Source organism: Anabrus simplex, chromosome 3 (genome assembly GCF_040414725.1).
Source record: "Anabrus simplex isolate iqAnaSimp1 chromosome 3, ASM4041472v1, whole genome shotgun sequence".
Lineage (NCBI taxonomy): Eukaryota > Metazoa > Arthropoda > Insecta > Orthoptera > Tettigoniidae > Anabrus > Anabrus simplex.
In genome coordinates, this window is record NC_090267.1 from 327,711,443 (window position 1) to 327,728,459 (window position 17,017).

The following is a 17,017-nucleotide window of genomic DNA, read 5'->3' on the forward strand; positions in this document are numbered from 1 at the left end:
CTGTGTGTTTGCATTCACGAGATAGTGGGTTCGAACCCCGCTGTCGGCAGCCCTGAAGATGGCTTTCCGTCGTTTCCTATTTTCACAACAAGCAAATGCTGGTGTTGTACCTCAATTAAGGCCGCGGCCGCTTCCTCCCCACTCCTAGTACTTTCCTGGCTCGAAATACCTGAGTGGCTGAGACGTAAAGCAAATTGTGGAAGAAAGAAAAAAGTTAAAGAAAGCTGTTTATGGGCTTCATGACCCACCAAAACCTCTGCGAAATATACGCCGAATCACCGTTGAGGAGTGGGACAATTTGGACCAACATTACCTTGATGAACCTGTGGACGGTATGGTATGCCGAAACAATGTTGCAAAAAATGTTGCAAAGTTTGGGCTGGGAAGAATTGGGAGAAAGAAGAAGAGCTGCTCGACTAAGTGGTATGTTCCGAGCTGTCAGCGGAGAGTTGGCATGGAATGGCATTAGTATACGAATAAGTTTGAGTGGCGTTTATAAAAGTAGGAAAGATCACAATATGAAGATAAAGTTGGAATTCAAGAGGACAAACTGGGGCAAATATTCATTTATAGGAAGGGGAGTTAGGGATTGGAATAACTTACCAAAATAGATGTTCAATAAATTTCCAATTTCTTTGAAATCATTTAAGAAAAGGCTAGGAAAACAAGAGATAGGGAATCTGCCACCTGGGCGACTGCCCTACATGCAGATCAGGATTGATTGATTGATTGAATTTGCTTCTTTTACGTTGCACCGACACAGATAGGTCCTATGACGACGGTGGGATAAGATAGCTCCAGCATTTGCCTGGTGTGAAAATTGGAAACCACAGAAAACCATCTTCAGGGCTGCCGACAGTGGGGTTCGAACCTACTATCTCCCGAATTCAAGGTATGCCAAAACGAATTCAGGCATGCATTAATGCAAGGGTACGTGTTACCCAGTAATAAAGGTACCAGTGTGGGCTGTATTCAGAAACTCAAATTGAGAAAGCAAAGTTGTATTGTTGTAGAGGCTCCCATTTGTTGCACTGTAAAGCTGATGTCGTAACTCTGTACGTCTCTCTTTCGTTTTCTGTAAAGAGTCTGGAACTCTTTGGTCCAAGGTGATACAAAACTTTACTTTGATGTGTGTAAATAGATCTTGTAATGAAAAAATATATAGATAATGCTAACAAAGAGAGTCTCCGTGGCTCAGACGACAGCGCGTCGGCCTCTCACCGCTGGATACCGTGGTTCAAATCCCGGTCACTCCATGTGAGATTTGTGCTGGACAAAGCGGAGGCGGGACAGGTTTTTCTCCGGGTACTCCGGTTTTCCCTGTCATCTTTCATTCCAGCAACACTCTCCATTATCATTTCACAGCATTTATCAGTCATTAATATCACCTTGGGAATGGCGACCCCATTGTAATAATAGCCTATATCTGGTTCATTCATTACATCCCTGACCCGGTCAAAGACTGGAAAACAGGCTGTAGGTTTTCATTTTCACTAACAAAGACGACTTTTTCCTTCGTTTGTATTATGATTTTACTCGATTTGTTTCCTTTTTTTTTTTTTTTTTTTTTACTCCACAATTATTTTTAATATCTCGTTTAATATTAATTTAATTGCAGCTTTCACAACAAGCGGTCTTTCATGTTCCACCTTTCACTGCGTTGTCGGAGTTACGAGAGAGTTGTGGCTGTGGCTGATGCCACCTACATGGCAAACATAACGTAAGGGAGAAACAATTGTAAACCCGCTCTGATTAAGTACAGGTCCTGTTAAAATCATCCCTGAGGAGTGTGGATAGAATATATCAACAACATTTCTGTCTGTTTTAAGAGACAATAAAAAACGGTGAAACAGCTTGTACTCTCAACACGAGAGTAATGGGTGACAATCACGAGACCCCGAGACTTTCTTGTGACAGTCTCACCTATTTCCCCTCCCTTGTTCGACCTCCTGGGTCAACTTTTCTTCCGATCCCGATGGTATTAAGTTTTGGAGCCCTAAGGACACTTTCATGCTCAGATCTTTCTTGACCTTTGTTTGAAACACTGCTTTTCAGTGGATGTACATATTTGTTAACACATACAGTAGGCCTATTTTCCATTCTTAATAAATATGTGTGAATTATATCAGTCTGTTTGGCAGAATGGTCAGCGTCGAGGCCTTCATCTTAGGTGGTCCGGGGTTTGATTCTCGTCTAGGTAGGGGATTTTTAATCTCATGTGGTTAATTCCTCTGATTCGGGGACTGGTTGTTAGTATTTTTTTAATTTTATTTTTACAAGCTGCTTTACGTCGCAACGACACAGAGAGGTCTTACGGTGAAGATGTAATAGGAAAGGACTAGAAGTTGGAAGGAAGCGGCCGTGCTCTTAATTAAGGTACAGCCCCAGCATTTGACTGGTGTGAAAACGGGAAACCACGGAAAACTATCTTCAGGGCTGCCTACAGTGGGGTTCGAGCCCACTATATCCCGGATGCAAGCTCACACCTGCGCACCCCTAACCGCACGGCCAACTCGCTCGGTGTTTGGTATTTGTGTTCATCCCGATAATCTCCCCATCATCTACACACAACACATTACGCTACGAACTACCGCAGAAAATATGCAATAGACAAAGTCTACATCTCACAAACTACAGAAAATATATTATTATTATTATTATTATTATTATTATTATTATTATTATTATTATTATTATTATTATTATTATTATTATTATTCTGCAGCTGCTGCTTGCTAACTATGTCGCACATGTGGACTTGGCTCTGTTTTAAAGCCGAATGCCCTTTGTTACTCCAATCCTATGCAGAGGAATGTATTCTACTGTTATGTGTGTGTGTGTGTGTGTGTGTGTGTGTGTGTGTGTGTGTGTGTGTGTGTGTGTGTGTGTGTGTGTGTGAATAAAGTTAGACAAACAAACGAACATTCCTCCAGCCAGAGGAATTAAGAGACAGGGGTAATATTCCCGGCCCAGCCGGGAATGTAAATCAGGATCCTCTGAACCGAAGGCCTCGACACTGACCTTTCAGGCAAGGATCCAGACAAACTACAGAAGAAATAATAATTAAATTTCCATCAGTGTTTTAAATAAATTGAAACAATTAACTGAACCGTGGGCAATAGTTTCCAATATTCTGAATTAGGTTATACACATTTCTACGCTCGGAGTCCCTGAAAAATTCCCCTTTTGAGTCACGTCTTACGAGGTGATTTAGCCCAAACTCCCACCCACAACAGAAAACCTAGCTGATTCTAAATATGTTGCACATATTTTCGCAAGTCTCCTGTGTTTTTGTTGTTTTGTTGTTGTTTTTAAATATTTGCGCAGAGGGAACGCGGGTGGACGTTGATTCCCCACCCACTTTATTCAGAGAGGAACCGCTTCTTCTATGCTGAACATATATTCCCCGCTCTTTTTTCTTACTGAAACGTTTGACATCGTTCCCTAAAATCTTGAAAAACTACCAGAGCAAATGATACTCATAAACATGTCGAAATCACTGATGTTTTGCTCCGGTGGCTAGTATAGTTTTTAGGTGAAGCCCCCACTTTCTTTGCTAGGAATAAGACTGAAATTTTGAGATTTGTCAGAAACGTAACACCGTTTTATTGAAAAGGCCAGGCATGAGCAGTGTTGGTACCAACTAACACAATCCTTATCGCTGCTACGTAAACAAGCGTAAGAAAAGTACCACTGGATAGACATACACACATTTCACAATATAAATTCTGTGTCATTGCAACTCCGCTCTCTTGTGATAAAATTATCAAACAGAAGAAACGATCGTAGTCTCAATATGTCCTTTCCATAGAAAAGAGAGTCCACTGAATTTGCTTAAATTATAACTAAGATTTGGATAAGTACATAAGACTAGCAACTATGGAAAGAAATTCTCAACGTTCTCGCTTTTATCTTTCCAATTGTCATTGGACACTCGACGGTCACTCATTTTCATATATCGATGGACATTTTCTTTCTTTTTCTTTTTTCTACTTATTTAACGTCGCACTAACATATCGAAGGTTTTCAGCGACGGAAGTATGGGAAAGGGCTAGAATTGGGAAGCTAGCGGTCGTGGCCGAAATTTAAGAGTACAGTCCCAGCATTTGCTTGGTGTGAAAATGGGAAACCACGCAAAACTATCTTCAGAGCTGCCGACGGTGGGATTCAAACCCACTATCTCGAGTGCAAGTTCACAGCTGTCCGCCCCTAACCGCACGGCCAACTCGCTCGGTTATCCTCTTTCTTTTGCAGAATCTCCAAGATATGGACAATAAATGGCTTCAGAATGATCGAAAATGCGTTAGAGAGAACATGGCGGCTTGTCAGTATTGTAAAAACATCAAAATCATCAATATTGAGCGTCAAATGGCTTATAGGGAGCGTCTCAAAGTTAAGGTGGCCGAGCGCCGTGAGGCGACTACCTACCGCGCTGCTGGAGCTCCAGCCGGGAACACCTGCTGCTCCAGTAAGGAAAATGATTTGGAACGCATAGTCTTGAAGATTTGTCAATATATATAAAATTAAGAAATGTCTTCTTCTTCTGTTTACCCTCCAGAGTCAGTTTTTACCTCGGATTAAGCGAGGGATCCCACCTCTACCGCCTCAAGTGCAGTATCTTCAGACTCTGAGTCGGGGATACAACTGGAGAGGATGACCAATACATCGCCCAGGCGGCCTCACCTGCTATACTGAATAGGGGCCTTGTGGGGGGATGTGAAGCTTCGAAGGGATAGACAAGGAATAGGGAAGGAAGCGGCCGTGGCCTTAAGTTAGGTACCATCCCGGCATTTGCGTGGAGAAGAAGTGGGAAACCACGGAAAATCACTTCCAGGACGGCTGAGGAGTCTGAGTGGACCCCGTTCCAGTCCTCGTACCGCTTTTCAAATTTCGTGGCAGAGCCGAGAATCGAACCCGGGCCTCCGGGGGTGGCAGCTTATCACACTAACCACTACACCACAAAGGCGGACATTTAAGAAATGTCAATAATAAAATTCCAAATCCATACTGACTAAACCTACTGCGGTCATGACCCCGACACAGCCCTGTTCGAGTTTTCTTCCTTTTCTCCAGATATGAAATAAGCTGTCTTAAAAACAATAATCACCACCTACCTCCGCCTCTAATACATAACACAAACGATGTACCATTAGATGACAATATGTCACCAAGTGGTTCCCCATTAACAGATGAGCTCCAATTCTCTTCAGATATCAAACCTCTGCAACTGCGGATGGAGGACCGCGACGGAATTCCATTATACATTAGTTGAGTAAATCCATCCCAATGTCTGGTCAAGGAATCAGGATGACTTATCGCAGTGGATAGGAACGTAAAGGCTAGAGGGGGTCCATACCTCCTCTATAAGTGATGACAGATTAATGGAACATTACTGGAATTAAAGTGACACAAGATACCGGAGATCCTGTAGAAAACCTACCCCGCGTCCGCTGTGTCCATCAAAAGACTAGCATGCACCCACCGAGTTTTGAACTATGTAGCCTTTATAGCAATACAGATATCAAGAATAGTACCGACCCCAAGTCCCGAACCACGTTTTCTATATTCCTGTTTATTATTATTATTATTATTATTATTATTATTATTATTATTATTATTATTATTATTATTATCGTCCGGCTCATTTGCTTGAATGTTCGGAGTACCGGCCTTCGGTACAGAGGGTCCCGGATTCGATTCACGACCGGGCGGAGTATTTTAACTACTATGGACAATTCATCTGGCTCGGAGAATGTGTGTTTGTGTTCGTCTTAGTTAAACATATTTTCATTTACAGACAACACAACCCACTACCAACTACCAAAGAAGCGTACAATGGTAAATACATCGCACCATATAGGGAAAAGCATCCGGTCGTAAAACGGGGCCAAATCCCCATCAGCTGTCGATATGAAAAATTAGGAAAAGGCTGGGAATTATTATTATTATTATTATTATTATTATTATTATTATTATTATTATTATTATTATTATTATTATTATTATTACATACGTACTCTTGAACACGTGTGTTAATGGATGCCATTTCTGTTTAATGTTGCTGAGTAATGTTCCAGAGCCACCCCACTCGACACACACCACCCTGTAAAGTCAACTTCACACAATCAAGTAGAGAGCTCTTACTTTTATATTGATCATATCTCTTATCTTGTGTCACTAGGTGTAACCCACTAAACTCAACATTACAAACACACCGCAAATATCGATAAGCGAGTATGAGAAGTATTGCTTGTATATGTACATTAAATATCTGATTTTCCACGTTATAATCTGTCTTACAAGGGAAATATTTGTTTTGGACTAGACAGATGTCAATGAAACAGGTGAGCAATCAGTTAATATGTCCTTTAATAGTAATCATTATTTTGTTGAAAACTTAACAGTGATGGGAAAAGTACCAAAAAGTAACTATTACAGTTGTCTGAGAAATATTCTTACTCAAGTACAATTTTTACACATTAGCTGTTCAACTAGTAATCATTGAAGTTACAATTACAATTAATTACAATTTACTCAAAAACGCCAGTCTTAAGGAAATCACTGGCATATTTTTTCGCAAGGGGCTGGAAGCATACCAAAGTCTATATCGAAAAAGTACTTCATTTCTTTCAGCGTAGATACGTTAAGTGGCTATCATCACTAACTTTAACACTAAATACGTTACCTTGGAGTTTTCAAAGTGATTATTTTCTCATAATTTAGTTGGTAACTTCTCACACTTCAAATAATTTACCACTTACTTTACAAAATAATTGGTTCTTAAAATTCTCATCGCAAACACTCGACCACTTGAGGAAAGTGCATGTTTGAATTTGCTTTAAAGACGATCTACAGGACACTTGAAGGAATGCCTGTGTTTAATTTTAAAGAACGTCCGCAGCAGTGATGGATATTGTATAATGAATTTCATCTCCTTGGAGATAGTGGAGGGGTAAAAAAAGGTACCTCATCCAGCACTGTTGAAGCTACTGGTTCTACTGTAATAGAACTGGAAGGTCATCTTCATCATGGTTTAATTTCTTCCCGTTTTTGCTTCCATGCGATGTAGGCCTATGTCGATAACAAGAATGTAACGATTACAATCTTATTTCAAGAAGTAAATTACGAGTTATCGCATCTGTGGTGTAATGGTTGGTGTGATTAGTCTCCACACCCGGCGGCCCGGGTTCGATTCCCGACTCTGCCTTGAAAGTGGTCTTCAAAGTGGCCTTGAAAGTGGCATGAGTGGTTTTCCGTGGTTTCCCACTTCTACTCCAGACAAATGCCAGGATCGTACCTAACTTAACGCCACGGCCGCTTCCTTCCCTATTCCTTGTCTATCCCTTCCAATCTTCCCATCCTCCGACAAGGCCCCTGTTCAGCATAGCAGGTGAAGCCGCCCGAGCGAAGTACTGGTCCTCCTTCCCAGTTGTATATTCGACCCAAAGTCTCACGCTCCAGGACACTGCTCTTAAGGAGGTAGAGGTGGGATCCCTCGCTGAGTCCGAGAAGAACCAAACCTGGAGGGTAAACGGATTTAGAAAGGAAAAAATTCTTTCTTTCTTTCTTTCTTTCTTTCTTTCTTTCTTTCTTTCTTTCTTAATCTGTTTCAGTACAGCATTACAAATAAAATAGTACCGTATTTACTGAAATTCATGAATTAAATACCCTTAAATTATTATACTTCTATATTTATGTTGTGTATTTTTGCTTGCCCATTTGGTCATCACCTTCCCCCACAAACGTCAATAAAATTGATCCGTTCTTCTCATTCTTTTCGTATACTGTGAAAGTCAGTAATTCTGACCTGCGCCCGTTTAAAATCTGTCGTACTTGAACATCTTGGACCTGAGTGAACGTCTACAATACACAGATCTCTGTTTTCTCCATAGAGGTGTAAACGGTATTCTTAAATGCACATCTAGGTTATCTCATTGCTCGTTGCACGTCTATCCTCGCAGAATCCGAAATAGACCATTACTCCATTTTCCACGTGTGTGCCTAACACTCCAACAATTCTTCTGACTTCCAACAACAGTACTGTAAATGCACCACATGAAACTGACATCTTCATTCTTTACCATTTCTTCAGAACCAAACTGAAATATGTACAAATTAAGGAGTAAGCTCTCAATAATTATCTGTTGACAGTTCGTCCTGAACGTTACTAATGATATGGAAATTATTTGGTATACCTACCTGTTTTTACCTGTTTCTTTCTTGCAATTTAATTCCTAAAGAATTCGTTACTATTGATGTTCCTCCTTGTTCTCTGGTACTGTGTTTTTTCATTCTTATACAGTCAATGACCGGGCGAGTTGGCCGTATGGTTAGGACCGCGCAGCTTTGAGCTTGCATCCAGGAGATACTGTGTTCGAACCCCTCTGTCGGCAGCCATGAAGATGGTTTTCCGTAGTTTCCCATTTTCACACCAGGCAAATGCTGGTGCTGTACCTTAATTAAGCCCATGGCCGCTTTCTTCTCACTCCGAGGCCTTTCCTATCCCATCGTCGTATAAGACCTATCTGTGTCGGTGCGACGTAAAGCCAACTGTAAAAGAAAATACAATCAATGTAAAATTGTGTAGTTCGTTTCTGTATCTCACTATTACTAAATAAATAAATAAATAAATAAATAAATAAATAAATAAATAATACAGGTTTTCTTAAGGAGGAAGCCATATTTTCCAGTGTCGACTTAATGTACCTTTAAGGCTTTTCAGTCCGTCGAAACACTAATTATAGCACATAAAACACTATAACATTCCTTATACGGTGCGTAAACAATATTGTTTATGCATACGCACAATTTAATGCGATATGATAGAATCTGAAGTTGTTCTTGTACAACGAAACATGTCATTCTTTGTTTATTAGTGTGTATTTTTACAGGAATGTTATCAATCAATCAATCAATCAATCAATCAATCAATCAATCAGTCAATCAATCAAATCATCAATGATCTGCATTTAGAGCTGTCGCCCAGGTGGCAGATTCCCTATCAGTTGTTTGCCTAGCGCTTTCTTAAACGTATTCAAAAATCTTTGAACTGTATCGAACATTTCCCTTCATAATTTATTTCAATCCCTTACTCCTCGTCCTAGAAATGAATATATACCCCCAATTTGTCCTCTTCAATTCCAACCTCATCTTCATATTATGATATTTCCTACTTTGAAAATCTCCGCTCAATATTATTATTCTACTTACGTCATTGCCAACGGCCGTAACCGTGTTGAAACACCGGATCCCGTGAGATCTCCAAAGTTAAGCAACATTGGGCGTGGTCATGAGTTGGATGGGTTGCCACGCGCTGTTGGTGGGGGGTAAGGGAATGGAGGAGCGGAAAGGAACTGGCCACCCTACCGCACGTAAACTCCGGCACAGGAACATCTCTGCGGAGGTTCAGACCTGCCTTCGGGCAGAATAACCCTTGCCTTTACCTTACGTCATTCCACGCCAATTCTCCACCACATAGTCGAGCATCCCGTCTCCTTACTGCCAATTCTTTCCAGCCCAAACTTTGCAACACCTTCATAACACTACTCCTCTGTTGGAAATTGCCCAGAACAAATCGTGCTGCTTTCCTTTGGATCTTTTACAGCTCTCGTATCAAGAAGTCCTGGTGTGAGTCCCATACACTGGAACATACTCTAATTGAGATCCTACAGACTGAACTCGTATTAACACAAACCAACAATCGGCAAGACAACCGAGTAGTACACCCTACCCACCTACCTACCTATCTACTGTGGACCGGTCGAAACTGGCTAGAACCTGCCAGGAACTGAATCCGGGCCTCAGACTAGAGAAATAAAGTATAAAAGGCATGTACACAAAGCAGATCAATTTAAAAATGAATACGGTTTATTAATATACAATTGGCAAAGAATGAAAAGGTGGGCATAAAACAAGCAAAATGGGAAGATACAGAGAGACTGATACTCACATACATAGTCCGTGAAGGTATCTTAATCACAATCGAGCCATTTGACTCGTTAAATTCAATCTCATGAAATGTTTTTACACAGTCGTAACTGAAGTATTGTGGAAAGTGACAAAGTTGTATTCAATTCTTATCATACAGTGATAATTAAAATGCGATGCAAAGCATTCCTTTCTCAAAGGAAAGATATCAATAAGAGGTGAAAGTAGCAGCTTTCACACAAGAAAAAAGTTATTATCGCAACTCCCCAGATGAGACAAGGCTTAAATCAATTGTTTTAAAAGGAACATGGCTCCCAACAATCTCCAAAGAGACTGTATTCCCCAGAAACCAATACGCCAGAGAAGCAAAGCTGGTAGAAAAAGAACAAATATGGAACATAAGGATGTTAAAATGAATTGCTATAGTTACGGAAGCAAATAAACAAGAGTCAAATGAACCAAGTAGAATTGAGAGTAAGGTCCCGAAATAGGCAAATAAATTGGCTGAGCAAGCCGCTAACAAAAGTAAGGTAAAATAATAATAATAATAATAATAATAATAATAATAATAATAATAATAAAAGCAACATCCATAGGGCCCTGAAAAATAACACAGATCCGACATTCACACAACGCCTACACCCACCCACACACACACACACACACACACACACACACACACGCAGAAATCAAATATGCAATGTAGGATAAATAATATAGTATCAAGACACTTTACGATAAGAACCGTAACAGCATGACAAGAGTCAGTCGGTGGCTTATGAGCTTGATCTGAGAGCACAGATCAGATATCTGGGTCGCCGCAATATAGGCCAGGCTCACCCAGTCAACACCATAACCAAAATTAACTTACACGCCACATGACACTTTTATATCGCATATCAAGGCGAACATGAAATGTACAGCATCAGCGTTAGAACATAATAATAATAATAATAATAATAATAATAATAATAATAATAATAATAATAATAATAAGCTCAAGCCAGACGTCGAAGCCGAAGGCAATATAAAAGGTCTCCAATCAAAACACAAACGAACTCACCACACACACACGGATCAAATGGATCAGTCTTACCCTCCGCCCCATGTAGGAACGAATACATAACAAACAGACATGAAGGAAAGGAAGGACACTGAAATAAGCCAGCAGCAAGTAAATAAAATTATAATATACAGAACAGGGATCTCTCAGCACACTAAACCAACATAACTATGGCAAGCCAAGGAGAGACAAATAATATACATATCTGAAGCTTGAAGGAATAGAATCCATAGATTCTAAGTATTCATATACATTGACTCAGAACAGAAAGCCATACTGGGTAAATTATGAATTTTTTTAAAATACCAGTTAAAAGAGATGAGAATCATCTCGTAGCCCAGCGCATCCATCTTTTTAACCCAAGCCATTCTTGTCTCCCAAGCAGAGAGCAAACGAATCAAAGATAAGTTAGAAAAAAATGCTTCGGCAATCCTTCATTACATGAGGTGCCATCTGTCTAATCGAGATGAACTACACGTCAAGTATGAGAACATTGACCAGTCACAATCGACTGATCTATGACATCGTAAAAAATGCGATATCACAAAGTAAATTATGAAGGTAATCAGGTGTGGCACAGTAGTCACTTTATCATTCATACCCATCTGTAGCAGCATTGTTACCCGACTTACAGATGAGGTCAGTTCATTATTTACAAATACCTATGTCATTTTAGAGGGGAAAAAGTGAGTGGCAGTAATTTGTTGGAAAAACGCACCATGGGCATATATGGGTTTTAAGTAAGGTCAGAGCCACTTCCTTTCCAATCCTAGCACTTTCCAAGTTTTGAAAACCTTCAATGTGTTAGTGCAACGTTAAACTTGTGTTAAAAAGAGGAAAGAAATTACAAGATTTTGTTAATACAGTACAGTGTTAACAAAATCACCTACATTTAAAAGCTCCAATCAAGCTTATTCTTCTCCTTATATCATTCCACGCTAACTCACCACTGACAGCTCAAAACATACCACCTAGCCGAGAATCTCGTCTCCGTACTCCCAAGCCTTCCCAGCCAAATGTTTGCAACATTTGTCGGAAATTATCCAGAACAAATCGTGCTGCTTTCCTTTGATTTTCTCCAGTTCTCGTATCAAGTAGTCCTGGTATGGGTCCCATACACTGGAACCATATTCTAACTGCAGTCTTACCACAGACATATATGTCCTCTCCTTTACATCCTTACTACAACCCCTAAATATTCTCATAACCATGTGAAGAGATCTGCAACATTTCTTAACTACTTCGTTAATACGGTTACCCCAATAAAGATCATTCCTTATAATTATATTAACACCTTGGTACTTACATTGTCCCCCATGAGGTTGTATCACCCCATCAACACAATAATTAAAACTGAGAGGACTTTTCCTTTGGGTGAAACTTGCAACTTGACTTTTAATCCTATTTACATTCAAACCATTGTCTGCTGTCCGTCTCACTACATTGCAGTCACAATGCTGCAAATCATTTACTACTCTATTCCAGATCTTTAATCATATCTATATATATAAAATAACTTGTCCTGACTGACTGACTGACTGACTGACTGACTGACTGATTCATCATCACCGAGCCAAAACTACTGGACATAAAGAAATTAAATTTTGGGGAGATATTCATATTAAGATGTAGGTGCTCGCTGAGAGGGGATTTTTGGATATTCCGTCGCTAAGGGGGTGAAAAGGGGGGTAAAATTTTAAAAGGAGTGTATCTATATCTCGAAACTTATAAAGTTTACAGATGTAAAAATTGGTATTTAGAATCTTCTTTAAAAATAAGGAAACACGTATTTTTTTGTTTTCACAAAATTTCAATAGGAGGGGTGAAAAAGGGTGAAAAAGGGGTTGAATGCCTTTAATCAGGATACCGGTACTTATATCTCAGAAACTGAAGATATTACAGACCTGAAAATTGGTGTTAGGTGTCTCCTTTGAAAATAAAGAAACACGTATTTTTTGTTTTTGGAAAATCCAATTAATGGGGGGGTGAAAAGGGGGTGAATTTTTAAAATGGGCGTATATATATCTCAAAACGTTTCAAGTTTATAGATGTAAAAATTAGTATTTAGAATCTCCTTTAAAAATAAAGAAACACGTATCTTTTTGTTTTCGGAAAATCCCAATAGCAAGGGTGGAAAAGGGTGAAAAAGTGGTTGAATGCCTTTAAAGAGGCTACTTATATTTCAGAACCTGAAGATATGACCGACCTGAAAAAAAAGGTATATGGGATCTACTTTAAACATAAAGAAACAGGTTTTTTTGTTTTTGGAAAATGCAAATAATGGGGGGTGAAAATGGGGGTGAAATTTTAAAATGCGTGTGTCTACATCTTAAAACTTTAAAAGTTTACAGATGTAAAAATTGGTATTTAGAATCTCCTTTAAAAATAAACACGCTTTTTTTTGGAAAATCCACTTAATGGCGGTTAAACAGGAGTGACAAATTGGGGTGAATTTTTTGAAAGACTATACCTACAGAGTATCTGAGAAACGTAAAATGTTACAGACGTAGAAAGTGGGTATTTGGAATCTCCTGGAAATGTAAAGAAACGTAGGTGATTTGTTTTTGGAAACTCCACTTAAGGGGAATTAAAAAGGGGTGAAATTTTAAAATAAGATTTTTCTACAGTATATCTCAAAAAACTTAACATATTACAGAAGTGAAAATGGCATTTTTATCTCTATTAAAAATAAAGAAACGTGTATTGTTAGTTTTCGGAAATACCACTTGGGGGGGGGTAAAAGTGACTGAAAATGGTGTTAAATTCTTTTAATTAGGCTACTGATATCTCAAAAATGAAGATGTTACAGACGTGAAATTTGATATTTGAAATTTGCTTTAAAAGTAAAGAAACACGTATTCTCGGAAAATCCAATGGAGGGTGGGGGGGTGAAAGAATTGAAAAATTAATTGACTTAATTGTATGAGAATACATACATCTAATAAAAATTAAAGTTGTTACAGGCGTGATAATTGGTACTTGGATCTCCTTTAAAATAAAGAAAAATCCGTTTTGGGGCAAACAATCTTGGGGGGGCGGGAGTGAAAAGGATTTGAATTCCTTTCATTAGGACACATAAATCAAAAACTGAAGAAGTTAGAGTCGTGATAATTGGTATTTAGAAGATCCTTTACTATAAAAGAAACAAGTATTTTTTTGCCGGAAAATTCACTTAGGGGTGGGGGGGAGGAGTATGAAAGGAAGTGAAAAAAAAGTGAATTATTTTTATGGGGATACTTATGTCTCAAAACTGAAGGTAATAGACGTGAACATTGGTGTTTGGAATCTCCTTTAAACATAAAGAAACATGCCTTCTTTTAATTTTTGGGGGGGTATATAAACTTAACGGGGGTGGGGTGTAGAAGGAGGTGAGACCAATTGATTTTACTGCTCATAATGTTGTTATAAGGAGCCTCCGTTGCTCAGGCGGCAGAGCGCCGGCCTCTCACAGCTGGGTTCCGTGGTTCAAATTCCGGTCACTCCATGTGACATTCATGCTGGACAAAATGGAGGTGGGACAGGTTTTTCTCCGGATACTCCGGTTTACCCTGTCATCATTCATTCCAGCAACGCTGTCCAACATTTCATTTCATTTGTCATTCATCGATCATTGCCCCAGAGGATTGCTTGGGCAGCCGGCACAATTCCTATTGTCGCCGCTAGGTGGGGCTTTATTCATTCCACTCCTGACCCTGTCGAATGACTGGAAACAGGCTGTAGATTTTCGATGTACTTATTCTTATCATAAACCGATCATTTTTAATCTTTCCTGGGTTCGTTTTCAACAGCCATCTTTTCCTTCGGAGAACGTTCTTAGATTACAGTAGATCTCCTGGCAAACAAATAAAAATTTAAACACATTTGAAATAAACGATAGGAATGAGATAGACCGTCAAATTGTTCACATCTATAATAAGGTCAATAATGCACAGAAGTATGCCATTCGTATCGCCAGAAATCCCGCACACTTGCCTATGCACGACGATGGTGCTGGTCACATTGTCAACAATGACAATGGCAGCAGATGTAATTTACCGCCAAGTAGCGGTCTTGCATCTTGCTGTGGGGTCCAGAACATCTATAATTATAATAATAATAATAATAATAATAATAATAATAATAATAATAATAATAATAATAATCTGGTCCGTCATCAAATGTGCGGACCGCGCTGGAAACGGGTCCTGGACGGGTAATGACTAAGAATGCAGTCCGGCCGCGGGTTCAGTACCGCCAAGGCACCCAAGACGACACCACGCCGGATCTCCTAAAGTATTTGATCCATATTAAAAATGCTTATAGGAAAAGATGGCAAAATTTAGGGACCCAACTTACCGGGTGGAATACCTGGACCTAGCTCGGGATGTACGAAATCGATTGCTGGAAAGAAAGATTGAAAAATGGGAGGAAACTTGCCGTAATCTATTAGAAAACGAGTCAAATCGCGAATTTTGGCGGATTCTCTCAGAAAACGAATCAGATCGCGAATTTCGGCGGATTATATATAAAACAATAAGCATTCAATTATAAATTTCAGTATAATACCGTAGCGAAGCACGGGTATCTTGCTAGTCATTTATAAGAAAACAAAGGTCCAATAATACTGCTCTGCGCGACCCTCTCTTAATCAATACAGGACCAGATAACGCTTCACCTACTCTAATTCTCTTAGTTCTATTTCCTAGAAATGTAGCCACCCATTCAACCACTCTTTTGTTGAGCATTCCCGCAAAATATCAATTACATCCTTACTACAACCTCTAATGTGTTATAATTAGTGTTTTTAACAGATTGAAAAGCCTTAAAGTTGGATCAATACGAGTATGTTACAAATGTTCTAACATGAAACTGTTCTTTTCTTGTTCCAGTCCAATCTCGGAGGTCGGGTGAGTACCAGTCCAATCCATTTCAGTCTGGCATATCAGGACGTAACTTATCAGGAATTAATAATGCGCAGGTATGAACTTTCCCTCAGGTCAGTCAAACGTTTCCAAAGAAGAACATCATAATAGATTCGGCTTGGATTTGTTGTAATGGTGAGCCTCGTATTCGAGTGACGCAATAATAATGTTTGTCGCTGCCAACAGCCATAAAGAAATTCTAAAATGTAAACTTAAAACTAAAATAGAAACATAATTTCGAAATGTTCGTTCAATACAAAATTTGGACAACAATTATTGTCGTTGTCTGCTTGATATGCCTTTGCTGGCGAGATGTAGTGTTCACAGTGCACTATGTTTTCTGGTATGGACTAGAGTAATTTTGTTACTTTTATTGATCCTCCTCAGTCTTATCCTTGGCTCTGACAATATGAGAGTGTCTAAGATATGAGCAATGCTAGTAATGCCATTTCTTATGCAGCTAGTTCCTGCTATGAATGGTGTGAAAATGTTGCTCTTAGGGTCGGTCGGTGCATGCATTTTTGTAGACTTGACAGGCTGATATGTAATAGCAACTTCTGGCTCCGTGAGGAAAGCAACTAACCTTACTCCTCATTTCCCTAGTACACCTCTTCAGTGATACCTAGGCCATCTATGACAGCTAATGGTGGAGCCGTTGAGGATCCAACCACCCTTCGGGCTGAGGACAACATAGTCTACATACGTCTACAGTACATAATACATGGTACCTATCGCACATGCATCCAAACGTCTCACACTAAGAGCTGTCCGCCTGACTGCCATGATCGTTAGGGCGTTAAGTCTTTATTGTCTGACCCTGTAGTTCGCCGGTTCGAGTACCATTTGTGGAATGAAATTTCACCGTCAGAATGTTGGCCGGCAGGGTAGGAGAGTATACAATTCCTAATCACCAGATTGCATGCTAAAACCTGGATTCATTTCCAAACCTCTCCACAATGTTCATATGGAGAAAGGCCATTAGACGCTGATGATTTTCATTCGCCCGTCGGATGGAGACGTTAAGCTTTGAGCAAACCCCTTGACATTATTCGACAAGAGTAGGCTATGTGCCAGCACCGGCCTTCACCTTCTCACTACCTCATGAACATCATCACCACACATAGAG

At 39.6% G+C, this 17,017-nt stretch overlaps 1 long non-coding RNA gene across 1 annotated transcript in view; it reads left to right on the forward strand.

Annotated features, from left to right (window-relative positions):
* LOC136867281 (uncharacterized) overlaps positions 1–15,880 on the forward strand; it is a 176,089-nt gene extending 160,209 nt beyond the window's left edge. Inside the window, exon 3 of the long non-coding RNA XR_010859652.2 lies at positions 15,859–15,880. This is a non-coding gene — a long non-coding RNA (uncharacterized lncRNA). The remainder of the gene's footprint in view (positions 1–15,858) is intronic.
* The last annotated feature ends 1,137 nt before the right edge of the window (positions 15,881–17,017 follow it).